Here is a 13,745-nt window from a genome sequence, read left to right on the forward strand (position 1 = left end):
TCCAATTTTACCGCACTTATTACACATACTATTCTTGAATTTACATTGTTCCCTTGTGTGAGATTGAAAACATCCCGAACACGATTTTAATTTGTTTTTATATTGATTTTTTTTGTATTTTTCCCGATCGCGTTTATGTTAAGTTTGTTTTCATTATTACTTTTAATTGCTGCCACTGTTTTTGTTGTTGCTTCATACGACTCTGCTATAAGCAAAACATCTTCTAGCGATGCTCGCTGCTTTTGTAATGCTGCTGCGCGAACTGCATCATGAGGAGTATGAACAATAATTTGGTCGCGTATAATATCGTCGACATAACTTGAAGAACATGTATCGGAGTTGCAAACGAACACACACTCACGAGCAAGACCACGAAGATCTGCAACCCATTCTTTATAGGTTTGACCAAATTTCATTTCGCTTTTAAAAAATTCATACCTCGCTGCAACAATATGATGAGAGACTTTGAAATGCTCCGTTAATTTTGCCGTTAGATCGAGAAATGTTTTGTCCAAAGATAATAAAAGAAGAAGATTGGCTACTGAGCACATCAAACCATTTACCACATTAGTTTAATACTCGAACCAAACGCGTATACGACAGGTATTGACATAGCATTAAAATGCACATAAAAAGAAACTAAGAGCACGAAATAAATCTCCATAAAGGGGAAAATGTAATTTTCTTTGTTGTTGCCTAAAATTTATCATTGTTTCATTAAGAAAATTAAATTTTTCATTAAAAAAATAAAAACTAAAAACAACTAAAAGGTTACAAACATGTATTAAACTAATCTGGTAAATGCAACATTTGGTATGACGCAAGCCAATCTCCCATCTTCCTCTTTTATTATCTTTGGTTTTGTATTCTAAGTTTGAAGAACCAAATAAGTTTTTTAGCAAATCAAATAACTCTGGTCCGATCCACGAAAGAAAAAATGATTTTTGTTTCATAGGCTGTGAAACAGAATATGCTGCAAAATGTTGATTTAATTGCTCCAAATATGAGTCCCACGATTGGTTGTCTTTGATGAATGCGTGAAAAGCCGGCACCAGTTGATGGCTACCGCTGCTAGTGGTGTCAGTTGAAAGTTTTTCCAACATTGATTGCATCCACTGTTGTTGTTGTGTCAGTAAATTTGTAGCAAATTCCTGTTGTTGATGTAGAAGCACGGGAATATTAATATTATTGTCATCGACCGGCATTATGAATTTTAGAACAGTTGTTCGTCACTTATACAAATAACTACCACACACGCACGAAAAAAAAAACTTTTTTTTTATCTCGTCGCCAACTGTTATGTTTGAGTCATTGAAACGCACGCTTAGAGAGCTATTGTGAGACTGTTTTATTCCAAGTAGTTAGAGATGGCTTAAAGTTAACATGAACCAATTTATCGTACTAAATTGAATTATCGATAACTACATAAACTAAAAATCGTACCCAATATATAACAACTGTAGTGTTTTTCAGGCTGAAATATTAGCAATAAGAGAAGTGGTGAATTGGCTGAGAAGTAATGCTCCAAGCAATATTGGCATTAATATATACTCAGACAGTCAACCTGCAATAAAATCATTGGACTCTGTGTTCCTCAACGGCCGAAAACGGCCATCGGCTGCCGCAAATCTCTCAATGAGATGGCTGAGCAGCACAACATTCACCTAATATGGGTGCCTGGCCATAGGAACATACCGGGGAACTGCGAAACAGATGAGCTAGCAAGGCTGGGAACTACCTTAATATTCCAGGGGAACTAGAATCTGTTCGATGGGAGAATTGCAAGGGTTGTAACGACACCAAGCAAATATGGCCCCATTTAAACTTAAACCGCACACTAGATATGCTAGTGTTCTCGAGACGCCAGATATCACTCCTGATATATGCTATAACGGGTCGCTGCCTGATAGGCGATTTTGCAAAAACTATTGGTGCGAAGTCTTATGACTATTGTATGAGCTGTCATGATGCGGAGGAAAAGGAATCAATAAAACACCTCTTGTGTGAGTGTCCTGCATTTTGTGTAAGGCGTAAGCAAATTTTAGGGGCATACAGCTTCAGATTACTGGCGGACCTGGAAAACGTTAACTTAAGCAGTCTGCTAATGTTTTTGGAACAATCTGGTTGGTTCAACAGAAGAAAATAATCGAGAAGGTTCAGCGGTTAAAACTAGAAGTGCCCACATGTAATAGGTACTTTTAGTTAATGTGATATCATAATGGACTGAATAGTCTAAGTGAGCCTGAATCTTAATCGGGCTGTCACTTTAACCTAACTTACCTAAATTTGGTTAAAATCGCTCAAGATTTAGATATAGCTCCCATATATGTCTTTCGTCTGATTTAGAGTCATATAACAACCCCTGTAGGAAATGTCAATAGTGAAACTGTAGTGATTCACTACTGACCATATCACCAGAACTACTGACAAAGTATACCCCACACAATGTATTTTGCTATAGACATTTAACATATGCTTGTCATTGAAAATCCACTACTGACAGTAGAACTACTGACTAATGAATCAGTAGTACTTTGTCGCTACTTTAGTCAACACTTTGGGATTTTTTTGGAAATAAAACGGGTTACTTTTATATTTTAATTTTTATTATATAAAATTAAAAATAAAATTATTATTAAAAAAATATTATTTTAATTAAAATCATGTCTTTAATTCAGTCTGTTGCTGCTTTTATACATTTATCTGGGAATTCTGCAAAATTAGAAATAATGTCTGAAAATAGAAAAATTAATAATATATAATACAATACATTGCTTAAACACATTTTACCTACCATAGCCGCCATAATCTCGTAATCGTTGTTTTCAGAAAGATCCATATACATTGAAATTCATAATAATTTCTTGACTAAACACTTCATACATATTTCTTTCTGTGTTTCCGCCAAGAAGAGTTCTGATATTCCGTTTCTATTAAAATGTAGATATAAATGATTATTGGCGCAAATTTGTTTTCATTCAAAATACGTATGGGTCTGCTTGTCTTTGTAAACAATAATCAAATTCCTTTAATTAATTATACGCCCTTATTAGCAAATATGTCCACTAAATTGTTTTTAACAGCATTTTGCGAGACTATCCTGTCCAATAACACTTTGTGCTCCGCCAATACTTAAGCAATACCCGAGGAATTGATGAAATTCTGTGGCCTACTTGTATTTCCTGTAAAGTCCTAGGTAACTCCTTTAGAAGACATTTTTTTAGTTTCACCAATTTCTTCTTTCTTTTTAATAAAAACTTTCACAATCAAAAACAGGAGAAAAATTAATAATAAGAAGACTTACAGCTGTCAAAAATGTCTACCCAAAAAAGCAAGTGTAGACCATTTGTTGACTACGTCACCATAATAGTTGACAAAAGTGGTGACTTTGAGACACTAGACCCCAGACTTCCTACAGGGACCGGAGACCAAATTTTCATTTCGATTTACTTGAAATCTGAGAGTAGAATTAAGATTATAGCACTGTGTACCAAATTTAGTTCAAAGTGGTATAAATTTGGATATAGCTCCCATATATACGCCTGATTTGGGGAAATATGGCAGAAAATTTTATATTTTATACCCATTTCAACGAAATTTTACTGCTTCCAACTATGTCGAAATTTATCCAAATTGTTCAGATTTAGATAAAGCGCCTTAAATTCTTCCGATTTAGGCAAAAAAGTCAGCGAAGTTGTCCCCATACTTTCCACAGAAGATTTAGATACGGTGTAAATGTCGCTCGATATGGAAAAAGCAAGAAATAGCATAAGCGTTTTCAGAGTTTCAAAAGAATTGGAGCAAATCAATATTGACCTTCAAGAAAGAATAAAAGCGTTGGACAATATTTGCAGCCAATTGCACGAGGAAACTGCAGCCTTGCGATCTCAGTTCGCACAAACTCAAGGAGTAAATAATAATAATGGAAGTAATGAAGAAGCCACTGATGCAAAATTAGTGTGGCTAGTGATCGGGAAATACCCGACAGATCATATATGCAACGTGCGAAGACAAATTGTTGAGTTCAAAAAAACATCATAATATAAAGGGTGATTCTTTGGAGGTTAGGATTTTCATGCATTAGTATTTGACAGATCACGTGGGATTTCAGACATGGTGTCAAAGAGAAAGATGCTCAGTATGCTTTGACATTTCATCATGAATAGACTTACGATCTGCCACAACGTCGAATTTTCAGTGAATGGGCCCTAGAAAAGTTGGCAGAAAATCCGCTTTTTTATCGACAAATTTTGTTCAGCGATGAGGCTCATTTCTGGTTGAATGGCTACGTAAATAAGCAAAATTGCCGCATTTGGAGTGAAGAGCAACCAGAAGCCGTTCAAGAACTGCCCATGCATCCCGAAAAATGCACTGTTTGGTGTGGTTTGTACGCTGGTGGAATCATTGGACCGTATTTTTTCAAAGATGCTGTTGGACGCAACGTTACGGTGAATGGCGATCGCTATCGTTCGATGTTAACAAACTTTTTGTTGCCAAAAATGGAAGAACTGAACTTGGTTGACATGTGGTTTCAACAAGATGGCGCTACATGCCACACAGCTCGCGATTCTATGGCCATTTTGAGGGAAAACTTCGGAGAACAATTCATCTCAAGAAATGGACCGGTAAGTTGGCCACCAAGATCATGCGATTTGACGCCTTTAGACTATTTTTTGTGGGGCTACGTCAAGTCTAAAGTCTACAGAAATAAGCCAGCAACTATTCCAGCTTTGGAAGACAACATTTCCGAAGAAATTCGGGCTATTCCGGCCGAAATGCTCGAAAAAGTTGCCCAAAATTGGACTTTCCGAATGGACCACCTAAGACGCAGCCGCGGTCAACATTTAAATGAAATTATCTTCAAAAAGTAAATGTCATGGACCAATCTAACGTTTCAAATAAAGAACCGATGAGATTTTGCAAATTTTATGCATTTTTTTTTAAAAAAAAGTTATCAAGCTCTTAACAAATCACCCTTTACTACAAAAGAGCATACCATTAGTACATTTCGAAATGTTAATTTATAACCACAGTGAGAAAAGAATAAAAGTTATATGCAATTCTATAATTTGTTGTTGGTTTTCCTTTATTAGTCGTTCACTTTCAACGAAATTGATACATTTATGCTTCCATACTTCAGAGAATATAAAATATATATATGAAACAAAGCAAATTTTGAACACCATTTTCAAAATAGAATCCATTAAACACCCAAAAGCCATTCCTCAATGTAAGAACTGCCAGGGATATAATCATACAAAGAATTACTGCTCAAAACAACCAAGGTGCGCTAAATACGCGGGCAAACACGAAACCAAAAATTGTGAAAAACCATCCGTTTTTCTCCCGAAATGCTGCAATTGCGGTGAACAACATCCTGCGAGCTATAGAGGATGTATTGTTGCTAAGGAGCTTCAAACGCAAAAACTCCATAAACGTTATCTAAACTCCGAAAATCTGTTCCAAAACAATAATGGACCACAAAAAACTGGACCAGCTCAAACTACTTCGCAAAATGCATCGAAAACAAATCAACAGAGAACAACTAATCTGCACTCTTGACACAGTTAAAAATAATAATAACGCTCAAGAAATAAATTTACAAAAAGCCACCCACGAAAATATCCTTTCAAAAACCCTATCCAAATTGGAGTAAATTGAATCGTTTAAAAATACCTTAGACAACCGTTTAAGCTTATTAGAGGAGAATTTGTTCAATACACTTTAATAGATACAGACATTAATAAAAATTATGCAGTGGAATGCCAGTGGATCTTAAACCACATAGATGAACTTCGGTACATCTTAAATGAAAAAAATATTGATATATGTCTCATAAGCGAGATACATTTTGTTAAATATTCATTCGTGAAAATTAGGTTAGGTTAGGTTATGGAGGCTGACACAAATCCGAATTCGCGGGTTTGTGTCTACTTAGACCATAGTTGGTCCATTGCGATACCTCAAAAACTTCTTTCCATCTTCCTCCTCGTGTCCGTCTGCTTCCGGCCGGAATGAAAGAAATAACAGCCCAGTATCTTGTTTCTTCTGAAAGATAGTGCTGGACACTGGCACAGGAAGTGAAAAGAATCTTCCGTAGCATCGGGGTTCTGACACCACCTACAAATATCATCATTCGCTAGACCTATCCTTACCATGTGTTTTCCCAAGGTGTTGTGTCCCGTTATGATGCCTATCATAGACCTTACATCCTCTCTCTCTAATTTTCCTTCGTGAAAATTAAAAACTACAATATATTTCATGCACACTATCCAAGTAACACCACAAGAGGAGGAATTGTTATTATTAATTATTAAACATTGGCTTGAAAATACAATATATTCAAGTTACAACAGTAACAATTGACATAAACAAAACGCTGGTCCCAGTTTCATCTGTTTACGGTCTACCACGACATAATATAAAATTTGATCAAAACAAAGACATGATAAATTCACATAAACATATATTTATTATGGGAGGGGATTTCAATGCAAAGAACATCCAATGGGTATCTAGATTGACCACACCAAAGGGTGTGCACTCATGAGTACTGGATGTACAGTAATATCAACCGGTAAGCCAACGTATTGTCCAACAGACGTGTCTAAAACTTCCGATCTGATTGACTTTTTCATTATTAGAAAAATTCCAGAAAGCAAACTGATAATTGAATATGGACATGAACTCAGTTCTGACCATATTCCTATATATCTTCATTATTGAAGTGAAGCAACCAATAAAAAAACTAATACCAACCTAACAAATACCAGAACCGACTGGGAGTACTTTTGACATTTAATTACCACGTCTATCACACAATTGTACAGTACGTCGCATCATTAACTGGCAACGGACAATGCGTCAAAAGCAGTATCGAAAAGGCGACCGAATTTGCAAATAATCTCCACTTGACCTTTTCAAATTCTTCTTAAGCAACAAACAATACAGGATAAAATCTTAAACAATTAAAGAAGTTTATGATGCAGTGAATCAAATCAAGGTCAAAAAATCTGGCGATTTTGATAAAATTAAGGGTGATATCTTGAGAAATTTACTACACCATGGATTTATGCGTTTAACCACAATAATAAACGCTGTCTTGAAATTAAATATATTCCAAATTACTGGAAAGTTGCAGATGTTGTCATGATACAGAAACCGGGTAAAACACAACATGATCCCAATTCATATAGGCCGATTTCTCTACTTCCAGTAATTGGTAAGATATTCCAAAAACTATTCTGCAGAAGACTGGAATCATTTATTGTCTCAAGAAATATAATTCTGGACCATCAATTTGGATTCTGGAAAAAGCACTCGACTATCGAGCAAGTTCATAGAGTCACCGATAACATTGAAAAAGGCTTCGAGAGAAAACAAGTCTGCTCCACTGTATTCTTGGATATTTCAAAAGCTTTTGATGGAGTATGTCATGATGGTCTGCTTCTAAAGCTCAGCAGATTACTTCCAAAGAATTATTGTGAGATTCTTAGCTCATTCCTGAGTAATCGATTTTATAGAGTATGCCAAGATTGTGAATTTACTAATCCATATCCAATATCTGTAGGAGTTCCGCAGAGCAGTATACTTGGACATGTGCTCTATCTACTTTACACTCACGATATGCCTGTTAACGAAGATTGTTTCATTGGAACATTTGCCGATGACACAGTTTTAATGTCAACTGAAAAAATACAGATGAATCCGTACATAACCTCCAGGCGTATTTAAACAAGGTTTACCAATGGACAAAAAACTGGGGTTTAAAGCTCAACAGTAGCAAATCTGTTTATGTTGACTTTGCGAAAATTGCGTCAAGATACAAACCCCTAAAAATAGGCATTGAGCAAGTGCCTTTTTCAAACTCAGCAAAATATCTTGGTTTGAAACTGGATTATAAATTAAATTGGGAAGTTCATATTGAAAAAAAGTGCGAAGAATTAAATATTAAATACCGTAAGTTAAGCTGGTTAATCGGAAAAAACTCAGTCCTCTCCGCAGATAATAAACTCTTAATTGTAGTGTGATCATTCACACATCTCATTCATTTTTGTTGTTGTACATAAAATTGCATGTTAACATTCTAAACATTTTTAACATACGCTGCATCTGCACTTAACATTGTTTTGTTTACTATGTTGATTCATCGACATACTTTGGTATTCGATGACTGCATGAACATATGCATATGTCCAACTGACCTATATATTATTTCCGTTCTTGTTACTCTTAAATAGAACATTGAACTAAGCAAGAATATGGGCAAATGGGTTCAAAGCAGAGCAATGCTGCGCAGTCAGCATAAATGCAATTGTAACGTAAAAAGTGAAAGTAAGAATGAGAAACACATGTGTGTAAGAATGTGTGTAATCCATGACTTATCATTAGTCAATTCATAAATGTAAATATGTATTAGTAAGTTTAAGGCTGAAAAATGTAAAATAGTTTTAAGAAGAAATTAGTATAAAAGAGGGACCTTGGGCCCACAATAAATAGAATTGACTTAGACACAAAGTAATTCACTTGTGTTTTATTTATCAAGTTAGTTCAATTCCATTACATGGCGATCCTATCAGATCAATTCCATCACAAATATATAAACAACCATTAAAACCAATATGGATATATGGCAACCGACCTATCAAAAAAATACAAAGGTTTCAAAACAAAGTGATAAGAAAGTGCAGTAAACGCTCCATGGTATGTCCGAAATAGTGACCCTCACCGAGACTTAAAAATGACTACGATCAAAAATCAAATCTCTAGAATTACAGAAAAACATCTTATCCGCCTAAAGAATCATACTAATCGCGAAGCCCGTAATTTACTCCAAACTTCCAATCACCCTAGAAGATTGCACCGCTCAAACTACATGATTTATTAACTCACTTTAATATATGAAAGCCTCAATTCACAATAAAAATTTTAATTAATTTAATTAATAATTAATAAACTTCTTCATAATTAGAGACTAGTTGTAGTATAAATTAAGCATCATATATGTATTTGCGTAAATAAATAAAAATAAAAAAAACATTGTTTACCAAACTTAGTTCAAATTGGTATAAATTTGGAAATAGCTCCCATATATACACCCGATTTGGGGAAATATGGCAGAACATTTCATATTTTATACCCATTTCAACGAAATTTTAATGCATCCAACTATGTCGAATTTTATCCAAATTGGTTCAGATTTAGATAAAGCGCCATAAATTCTTCCGATTTAAACAAAAACGTCAGCGAAGTTGTCCCCATACTTTACACAGAAGATTGAGATAAATGTGGCTCGATGTGTCACAAACCCGACAATTGACCACCTATCTTGGGGAAATTTAGCCAATATCCTTGTGAAATCACCACTGCTAAGCAGCAAAAATAAATCATAAATGCACTTTTGTGCAATAAAATGGCTTTAGCTTGATATTTCCCATATATTTTTACTTAATTTTGTTTCGTTTCAGGGCGTTAGTAGATTTAAATTTAAAGCCTGGAGATTTTTTACAAGTTTAAAAATGTCTCTCCAAATCAGTTCTGATTTAAATATTTATATATGGGAATGTAAAACTTTATATAGCTCCCAACAATTTGAATGAGTTGAGATGGTAACAAAAATTTTGGTCCACATACACATTTTTTGGACTTTAAGGTGAGTACTATGTTCGGGGTTTTCATCAAAACACTAAATTAAAAGTACAAATATATTTGCGAAGACGAAATCTTACCAAATAATGGATGGAAAAGATCCAAGGAATTGTTTGCAAATAATTTTATATTTCTAAATTAATTAATTAAAAAAAGCAACCGTGAAAACAAGCTGGTTTTCAGCTTGAAAACTGAACGTAGTACTCGGCTTCAGACATTACTAACTTGGTTGGAATTATTTTAATGCTGATTTAGATGCAAAATTTTTTTAGATCTGGTCACACTGATCATCAATTGTATTGTGGTTGTTGTTAACTTTTGTTCTATTGAAAATAAACCGAAGATGTAAAAAGATCGATATGTATTTGCAAAGCATATTAGAGTGGGTCGAATTTAGAAATTTTGAAAGTTGCAATCAAATTAAATATTAAATTAAGAAAATGCGTTATTGATTCAAATAAAACGAAATAAACATGAAAATGCAAACATTAATAGAAAACGGTTTGCAATGAAGATTAATTTAAGAAAATTAATAAATAAAATGAAATGCTGGTTTAATGTCGATGAACTTTAAAAAAAGCCTATTAACAAACTTGAAAATTTCGTTTCTTCATTCGTCACATCATAATATGTTAATTTTATTGATTTGAAACTTATAAACTAAAAATAAAAAATGAAATTTATAGTTTTTAATCTATACTAACGAAATATTTGGAAACACAAAAAAAAGATGATATTATGAAAAATAAATCTTAAATCTTTCCCTAACTCACTTAGAACTCTCAAATAGTCTTTCAGACCCGGTATAAAACACAAGTCAAACCAAAACATATCTAAATATTTAAATCCCAGAAAACTTTTTCTCAACCTGACCTAATGAGCTCGTTAGGAAATTATATTTTCTATGGGAGAAATGGGAAACTAATTTTAAAACTAGAATTCTTTGGCGATCCTTTACACGAACACTAAAGTTAATAAATATAATCTTAGATAAAAAAAACTCAAATAAATAAATATGACGATAAAAAATATATAACAAACACATAGACTTACAAACTGCGGGTATAAAACATTTCAAATGACTTCGTTTATGAAAACCAGAGATGGATTATTTTTGTTTCGATTATTTTGCTGCTTGCGCCTAATACCGCCTTTGAATATTATAAATATTCGGGTCTCCGCTTATTTGCTGGCTTTGGCAACACGCTATCAAAGAGTATACAAAGAGTTTATACAAAGAGTTTGTACAAAGAGTATACACGGACGAAAAAGACTGTTTTTCATATGTTTGGGTATAAACATTATATATTTGGAACTCAAAATTTTAAACACAATATTTTTGAGTGCAAACATATAATGTTCATAAACTAGCATAATATGTTTGGGACATATATGTTAATATGTTAGAACATATTATGTTTGGGACATAAAATGTTTGTAAATATAATATGCTTGGATGCAAACATATATTAATTTAGAAATAGCCCATAAACATATATGTGTTTACAAAGAGAGACAAGTGTATGCTGGAAGTAAAATAATGAAAGTAACCAATTGGCTCATTACAAATATATATACACAAAGAAAATTTCATTATATATAGGAAAAATACTCTGTGTGAATATAAACAAGTATAAATTTACATATTATGAGTAAACATATATATGTTGTGAATTGTATATGCTTAAGTAAAATATTAAAATGAGTATTCGGAGAGAAAATTCATTCGGAACCAAGATAAAATATATTTGAAAAAAGAGCATGAGTTTTGTTTATCATTTTCGCATTACGGGCACAATTTTTTTGTTTCGTCAAAACAAATCGGAACGTAGGACGAGTAAGTCAAAATATTCAAACAAAGGTAATTAAAGGGATCTTCATAAACACTAACGAAAGGGCACTATACACTGAACAAAAAGCACGTCCGGTTCCAAAGATTGTGTGCGGAGAATACAAGTAAGGATGCTTTTAAGACACAATTCTCTTTTAAATGGGGTTTTGTGTACTTGACTCTACGAAGCACATTTCAATTTTTCGCTTTTTCAGCTTTTTTTCATATGCTATAAAATGTCCGTTAAAAACAAGACTTCCAGTAGAAATTATGCTATGTTTCAAGTAAAAAATGTCTTTAAAATAAACCCAATAAACACAAACGTTTGAAAAATACTAAAATGCAATAATTTTTCAAACATTTTTTCAAAGGATTAGGGTAATATTCAAGTTGAGAAATTGTTGAGAAAATCGCGTTCTCAACAAAAAACAGACATTACCCTCAACAGTAAAATTCAACACAATAGCAATAATCTCTCAATTGTAATCCTCAAATTGAAATGCATTGCTACTCAATAATTTCTCAAACAGTTTTCAATGTGGGACAAATTAAAAACTAATATTGCTGCGAATATTTTCTAACCACAATTTGCATGAAAGTCAATCCCAGTTCTTACTGAAAGTCAACACTAAATTTCTAGTGATTTTGTACATTTTATTAATTTTTTTCGTTAAAAATATAATAATATTAAAAATAACATTAACAATATAAAAAATAATAATATGTTATAATACCAATCAAAACATAATTATCTTATTAAAGGTATTAATAACTAAAACTATCAATACAACTTTAAATAACTTAAACATTTTTCATGTATAATTTCCCCCATAATGTTGGTGTCACATAACTATTAATTAATTAATTATTAATTAATATGCTGACAATTTCAAATAATTACTATCGAGGAACTTGCTGGCCTGCGTGTTAGAATAGATTCCATCAAGAGGAATTCACAAAATATCAAACTGATGACGGAATGTAAATTGATGTAATGCACATTTTCATCCAGAAGTTCTTGATTTAGGAACTGTTGCACTTTGTTTTAATTGGTTGCACTTTGCAAGTTTTCTGGAATCTTTTCTTTGTTGTTTCCTTCATCATTTTTTCACCGGTCAACATCTTCCAAGAATATAATATCCAATGATTTTAGTTTTCTGCAAAACAATCGAGTTTTGTGATTTCCATTACGTTTTCATTTCACTTTTTATTTTGACTTACCAATTATAATTACCGTTTTGGATTAATTTCAGTTTTATGTCAATAAAAATAACTGACCACGTACTTCGTGGCACAAAATGTATTGAAACCCACAAAATTCCTCAAGAACGTTGGTGTCACAAAATTCTTTTAAAACTCATTAAAATTCGGGAAATTAGCAAGGAACTTGATGACTAGAGAGTTAGAATAAATTTCCAGCAATTTCAATTCACAAAATATCAAATTAAACCGATGATGCGATGTAAATTAAACTATAGGCGTGATGCGAATTATCACCCAGTAGTTGATATGGAAAAGCATAAATACCAAGTTTAATTCATTGTACTTTGATTTATGGAAACTTTCTCTTTTCGATAAGCCACCATCATTTTTCATTGGTCATCCTCTTAATGTTTCCAAGAATGCAGCATCCAAATATTTTAGTTTTCTGCAATGAGATTTAAATTTAGTGACTTCTCTAAAGTGTTGATTTAATTTTTCATATTGACTTACCAATTATTATAAACTATTTGAAGCAGTTCCAGTTACTTGTCCAACATTTTTTCATCGGTCAGCTTTTTAATGTTTTAAAGAACGTAGAATCCATAATTTTAGTTTTCGGCAAAGAGATATAATTTAGTGTCTTCCTTAAAGTTTCATATCATGTTTTTATTTTCACTTACGTATTATTAGAAACTATTTGGAGTAAATTCAGTTTTTTGTCTAAAATGTTTTTTATTTCTTTCAATTGACCACGAACTTCGTTGCACAAACAAGTATTGAAAACCACATGGTTTTTTCGTTGCATTTTAGGGTAGTGTTTTGTCAAAGTTTTCTCATATTATCTTCAACCCCTTTTCAAAGATTTCGTCAACATTTTGGCAAATTGGAAGTAATTTGCAAACAATTTGAAGATGTATTGAATATGAGCTGTTTCAAGTCAAGTTGAATTTATGTTGATAATTATAGTTACCCTCAAACTGAAAAGTTGTTGCATTTGAAAAACTCTCATCCTGTGTTTATTGGGAAGTATTGAAAAACATATCCTAGTTTTTAATGATTTTTG

The 13,745-nt window shown here is 32.9% G+C and overlaps 1 protein-coding gene and 1 long non-coding RNA gene across 3 annotated transcripts in view; both read right to left on the reverse strand.

Annotated features, from left to right (window-relative positions):
• Positions 1–13,745, reverse strand: part of Cdk5alpha (Cdk5 activator-like protein) — a 173,657-nt gene that overhangs the window by 131,750 nt on the left and 28,162 nt on the right. The window lies entirely within an intron of this gene.
• LOC142225977 (uncharacterized) lies at positions 12,113–13,570 on the reverse strand. 2 transcript variants are annotated; one of them, XR_012719548.1, is made up of 4 exons: positions 13,363–13,570; positions 13,193–13,254; positions 12,701–13,127; positions 12,113–12,636 (listed from the first exon to the last, which is right to left on the reverse strand). It is a non-coding gene; the product is annotated as an uncharacterized LOC142225977 (long non-coding RNA). The 2 variants fall into 2 exon arrangements; XR_012719547.1 differs by having other exon boundaries at positions 13,193–13,570.

This window comes from Haematobia irritans, chromosome 2, assembly GCF_050003625.1.
Source record: "Haematobia irritans isolate KBUSLIRL chromosome 2, ASM5000362v1, whole genome shotgun sequence".
NCBI lineage: Eukaryota > Metazoa > Arthropoda > Insecta > Diptera > Muscidae > Haematobia > Haematobia irritans.